This window comes from Sorex fumeus, unplaced genomic scaffold, assembly GCF_029834395.1.
Source record: "Sorex fumeus unplaced genomic scaffold, SorFum_2.1 ptg000034l, whole genome shotgun sequence".
Taxonomy (NCBI): Eukaryota; Metazoa; Chordata; class Mammalia; order Eulipotyphla; family Soricidae; genus Sorex; species Sorex fumeus.
This window is the reverse complement of record NW_026606091.1, coordinates 45,906,319-45,912,318: the sequence shown is the minus strand read 5'-3', so window position 1 is coordinate 45,912,318 and position 6,000 is coordinate 45,906,319. Positions and strand designations below refer to the sequence as shown.

General features: G+C 50.7%; 1 protein-coding gene across 2 annotated transcripts in view; it reads left to right on the top strand.

Annotated features, from left to right (window-relative positions):
- The first annotated feature begins 1,038 nt into the window (after positions 1 to 1,038).
- LPAR1 (lysophosphatidic acid receptor 1) overlaps positions 1,039 to 6,000 on the top strand; it is a 148,913-nt gene continuing 143,951 nt past the window's right edge. Inside the window, exon 1 of one of the 2 annotated variants that reach the window (XM_056117154.1) lies at positions 1,039 to 1,056. The gene's annotated coding sequence lies outside the window, so the exon portion shown is untranslated. Of the gene's footprint in view, positions 1,057 to 1,389; positions 1,503 to 6,000 lie in introns of those variants that run through there. The other variant, XM_056117155.1, reaches the window with a different exon arrangement.

The following is a 6,000-nucleotide window of genomic DNA, read 5'->3' as shown; positions in this document are numbered from 1 at the left end:
CTCCAGGTGTGCATTCCCCGCCTTGGATGAATCTCTCGTCGGGGCTCGGCGCTGGCCAGGTTGGCCCGGGGGAAGCCGGAGAGAGGCCGCTGGATGTGGGGATGGAGAGTTGGGGACGCCCCGCCGCCCCGGCGGACCCCCTGGGCCACCTCCTTTCCAGCAGCGACGCCAGCGCGGCTCGGGGCGGTGCAGCCTCCAGTGGAGGAGATTCTGCACCGGGCGGGAAGGGAGGTCGGGCGTGGGGGAGGGAAGTTCTGGAAAGTTTCAGGACTGGATCTCCTGCACCGAAAAGTTCTTTTTTTTTTTTCTCTTTTTCTCTTTTGCGCCCCGGCGCGGTCTTCCCGGGTCTTCCAAGTGGGCGAGGAAGAGCGGCAGGATGAGAATGCCACGCGCGGGGTAGCCCACGGCGCAGAAGTGAGCTCGGGACGGGGTGCGGGTGGGGATCCCGGGCGCGCGGCCGCGGGTCTTCCCCCAGGTGGGTGTGTCTGATGGGGTTTAGGGCGTGCAGGGGGTGCAAAGGCCTGGTTGCCCAGCCGCTCCCCCACCGCCCACCGCCCACCGCCGGGGGTGGGGCGGGAAGTTCAGCAAATGAATGGGGGGGCGGGGGAGGGAGGAGCGCTGAGCTCTGGGGGTTCTGGGGGTATCGTCCCAGGTAAGGGGAGAAGAGGGGGTGCAGGGGTGCGGGGCCCGTGCTACGTGGAGGTCAAGAAAGGCGGCGGAGGGAGGAGGGGGCCGACTGCAGCCCCGATCGGCGCCCCCTCCACGCCGCCCCCGCGCAGCCCGGGCCGACGCTCCCGCCAGTGGCGACTCCTCGACCCTCCCGCTCGCTGCCGTCCCGATCGGGGGCGGCTCGGGCCTCGGGACCCCGGCGAGGTGGGCGCGGGGGGGCGGCCCCACTCCGGGCACAAGGCCGAGGGGCGGGCGGAGGGGCCGGACTCGCCGGGCCGCGGGGCGGAGGCGGCGGGGCGGGCGGCGCAGTCCCAGGCCAGCCCGGGCGCGGCAGGAACCGGGGCGCGCGGCGCGGCGCGGCGCGGCGCGGCGGCGGCGGGGGCGCAGGTAAAGGGGCTGCCAGGGCGGGGTCGGGGTCGGGGGGCGCGCTTCGACCGCGCTGTCCCCGGGCACGGGGGCTTTGAGGCTGTGCGTGCAAGTGTTGATGTGTGAGCGCGCGCCCGTTTGTGTGTCTCTGTGTGTGTGTCTGTGTGTGCAAGTGCGTGCGCGTGCGCGATCGCGCGCGCTCTCGTCCGTGCCGGGAGCGCGTGTGTGAGTGTGTGTGTGTGTGTGTGTGTGTGTGTGTGTGTGTGTGTGTGTGTGTGTGTGTCCGCGCGCGCACGCACTCCCGCCTGCAGGAGGCGAGGCTCTCCTGGCCTCCTCTGCCATCCAGTGGACCGAACCCCGGGAGGGAAGTTGGGAGTCTGGCTCTCCTGTCCCCCCCAGCCAGGTCAGTGCGCCGCGGGGTCCCCTGCATGCGCAGTGCCCACTGCCAGAACCCGCCCAGGTGACACGTAGGTGGCCTCCAGTTACCTGGGTCGGGGTGCGGGGCACTGGAAGGCGTGCGGGGGCTGCTCCAAGTGCCCCCCCAAACGGCGCCGGGGAGGACGCAGACTGCCCGGGGTGGGGAGTCCCCGCGCAGGGCAGCGCGGAGCTCCTGCCCCACATGCTTCCCACCGGGGGACTCAGTTGTCTTCTCCGGGCTCAGGACTTGAAACTCAAGTTTTTCCGTCCGACCGCTCCACAAATGCGCTTAGTGAGTAACTGGGAAATGGAAGGCAAGGGAGGGACCTGGCTTTGATTTGGCGGTTTGGAAATCGACGGGCTCCCTGGGTTTGTGCAGGACTGGTTTGTTGTGAATGCATTTAAACTTTATTCTTGTTTTTCTTTGCTGCCGCTTGGCCTGTGATGTGTTAGGATGAAGGCATCCAGGACTTGTTGCTGCCTTCAGCCTGCGGCCTGAGTTCGCTTGCTCGTTGCTTGCTGCTGCTGCTCCTTATTTTTTTATTTTATTTATTTTTTTTAAATGTTGAAGTCTATGAGTTTTTCGTAAATACGGGTTTCCAGCGAGTTCTGGTTCAAGTTTCACTATGAATGCGTTGTTTCTCATTGTGATAGATGCCAAGGGGGATTTTGAAAACGTGTAGCTTCAGTTCTTAGAGCAAAACCCACTGCTCCTTCCCAGCTCTAACAAATCTATATTTCCCACCTGTTTGCAAAAACACAGTTTGCCAAGACAAAGATCTGCAGTTCTGCAGTTCTGGCTTCAGGGAGTACTTATCGGAAAAAACGGCAACACTTCTTCTTGTAAGAAGCGATTCCCTTGTCAAGTAGCAGAGTAAGCCTCAAGGAGTTGGGGTAATGCGTTGGAATTAAAGTTGTTTGGAGAGAACGAAATCGCATCAAAATGCATTGACCGCAGGTAAAATGCCAATTATGCTTTTCACCCTTGCTTTTCCAAGGGTTGGTAAAAGTGAGCAGATATGCCCCCAATGCAAAGTAAGTTAAGGATATTAAGGCAGCATCTTTATTTCTTGACATCACTTAACGGGAGGGCGAAGAAGTCCAAGTGGCCAGAGAGAGAGGCAGAATGTGCAGCGGGCAGTAGTTGCTGGCCTAGGACGGGCCTGAACCCTGGGCTGTCATCCCTAGAGCCCCCGCCCCCGTGGATGCCGCGCCCCCTAGTGGTGCGACCTCAGCCTGTCTGGTCAACTGGTTCTCCTGATCCTCCTCTGGAAAGGAGGGAGCACAGGTTCTCTGCTGATCACCTCCAAAAAGAGGTAGAAACTGGTGACGAGGGGCTTGGTTATACCCAAGTTAGAACAGTAGAAAGTAAAGGAAGCGTGACTGGGTTAGTTCCAAGAAGGTAGAAGAAAGAAATCGGAGACTGATTCCTGGGAAGGAGACTTTCTTTCCTTCCTCAAGGGCATCAGTAGGCATTTCCTCTCTTCCTTCCCTTATCCCTATTATTTAGAGCGTGTGCGCCTGCTTAGCCTGGACATCGAGGTGAAGTTTAGTGGACCGGAGCCACCTTTCCTTTGCATGACTGTGTCTGGAGGTAGCAGCTGCCTCCCTGCCTGTGGGCACCCCTAGATCTCAGGGTACCTTTGGTGGAAGGATCAGCAGAAGGAGGAACGGAAGTTTCAACAATTTGCATTTTGAAACTTTTGTTCTCATTGGGAAGTGAGGGACTTTGTTGATATTTTCAAAAAAGTCATTTGTTGAAACAAAAGAATTGGTCTTATGGCATTTGTTGAACCTGCTGGAAAAGTCAAAAGAAAGAAAAGTCACTTCGGAAGTCTTTTTTGATACTTCGTGACACTCAGTTTGTCATGAGTGATGTTTAGGGTCAGGCGTCTGCTTTCAGATGCTTAGTAAGGAAACTCTTTTGCCTCCTGGACAGAAAACAGTGTATTTTTTTCACAGGCAGGGCTCCAAATACTAACACTTGAAATCATTTTGAGATATAAAATTTAAAGTCCACTCTTGATGTGGGGCCTGTAGGCCTCGAACGTTTGTTTTTGTTGAGATCACTGTTCTTTCGGTAGCTTTGTGTGAACACACTTGGGGGATGTGATATTTTAAAAGTGAAGCGTGATTAATAAAAACTTGAACATAACCATCGTGTTGGTTTAAAGTCCAATTATTCTGGCCTTGTTATTTCATCATTCTAGGTGGTTTCTTAGTTTTACAGATCACGTTACCTCCAAGGCACCTATAGAGTTATTACATACCTATCTCACAGGGAGCTATCTGGATATCTGTTATGGAAAGTCGGAAGTGGGCAGAGGGGGAGTGTTTATTCAATAAACAATTCCTTCTGAAATAGCATATATGATAAAGAAGAGATAGTGATAAAGAAGAGACTTTAGAAAGAGCTGGGGTGCAGGTCTAGGGCAGGGGGAGGACCAGCCAACTTCAGTTTGTGGCAGCTATATCTGGCAATCTTGGGAGCTGGTAGAAGCCAAGAAGAATGCTGGGCATGTCAGGGAATGGAGAATTAAATTCGGATTCTAGGCAAGACTTCACACAAGGCATGTGAAGGATGCAAGTGATGTTTCTTTAAAAAAATATGAATGGTGGAGAGTGAAGATGGAGTCAAGTCTAGGGTAATGAAGACTGGTGAAGGTCCAAGACGGTACATTGGGGGTGAGGAACATGGATGTTACTCTGGGAGTTTTTCTGCTCCTGGCAGGGAAGGGAAAGTATTATTTAGCCCTGAGATGTAAGACACTGAGTCCTCCATGTGATGATATAGTGAGGGGTGAAGTAACTGAGAGCTAATGGGACTTTTATTCACCCACCTTCTATTCAGAAAAAATGAATTCTGTTGTGTTCTGGGGTCCTGCTGCCTCTTGAACTAAATTCTGACATGTTACAGAAGAGAGGAATTTGTGGCTTCTTCCCTTGATTAGCCTTCAAGGTGACTTTGCTTTGTATTTTTTAAAATACAGTTTAGTGGAAATGAATGATGCTGTCGTGCTTCATCTGGATTTTGTGAGGCCTTTTGAGTATGTGGGTTGAAAATCACTTTCCAGACACGGAGCCGACCAAGAAAGTCTTTTGTTTTGTTTAGGGAAAGGCCTGCTAGTTAATCCTAATTTAAACAGGACCCGCTGGCCACTGGTGATCTTTACTGGGTTTATGTTATACATAGCATTTAACCATTGAGGTTGGATATTTGTGGCACAGAAAGGAAAGAATTATTATTAGTTTAGAAATGGGGTTAATGCCCCTGAGACGTAGGGGGATTACAGAGGAGCGGAGGCGAAGAAAGGCTCAGACCCTGGCAATTGCAGTAGGACTGACGCTAGAACATCCTTTTTTATGATTTCCTTCCAAGAGAAGTCATTTGCTCAGTTCTGCATACTCATACTTCTTTCAGTACCTTCTTTCCGGTCGCTGACTTCAATGAATCTTTTAAGTCAGAGAGACAATTTCAGAGGTGAAGGCGCTTGCCTTGCATGCAGCTGACCCCCGTTGCACACCCAACACCACTCGTGGTCCCCCAAGTGCCATCAGAAGTGACCCCTGAACACAGAGCTGGGAGTAAACTCAGTACCAGCAGATGTGACCCTAACCTCTTTTCCAGAACAAATCTCTCCAGCTAAAATGTCTAGCACATTATCTTAAATATGGAAAGAACCTTGGTGAGACCCATTTGGGAGAGGTGGTGAGCAGGCGTGGAGGTTTCCTCTAAGACCCCAGATCTCTATGCCAGGTGGGAAAGAATGACTTTATTGCTGGATGTCAAAGGTAGAGCTAGGTGGGCATGATTTTTTTTAATTGCCCTTGAATCTGCTGATGCTGAATTGACTACCAAGAAGACAGATGATTAATTTGGTTAGTTGATTTTTCCTATCTTCTACAAATACTTTAGAAACAATTGTAATGAGTAATTCTTCCAGCTAAAGAGTGATTCTTCTAGCTGACGATTTTTTCTTCTGCAAGAGAACTTGGATTTGGCACGTTAAACCTATTCAGTAAGTTGAACTGAAGGAGCCCAAGGTTATATATTTAAGAACTATACTTTATTTCTTTAATGGGTATATTTTGATGTGTTTATGTAAGAAGTGGGTAGTGATGATTTTATTTAAATTCCGGGACATTTACATTATCTGGTTGATATGATTTCAAACTAGTGGTATTGTTTTGTGTTATTGACCTATGGGGTTGGGACCAAGAAAACCACCGAAATATGTGGATTTTAGCTCCTATTATCTGACAAGTGCTTTAGAAACTTTAATTTGATGTTCATATAAATTTAGATTTCTTCCAGAACTGAAAGAGCACTATTTTTTTTTTTACCACAGGCATGGATTTGGATTATACTTTACATTAGAATTATTTGCTTTGGTGTTGATAGTTTCAAAATGTAATAGAACAAGAACAAGCATGTACAAGCCTGAGTCAGGTAGATCAGACTGTTTAATAGAAAATGATCTAAAAGCTATTCTTTCTTTGAATTCTGCTTTTTTAATTAAGGCATTGTGATTTGCAAAGTTATAGCTG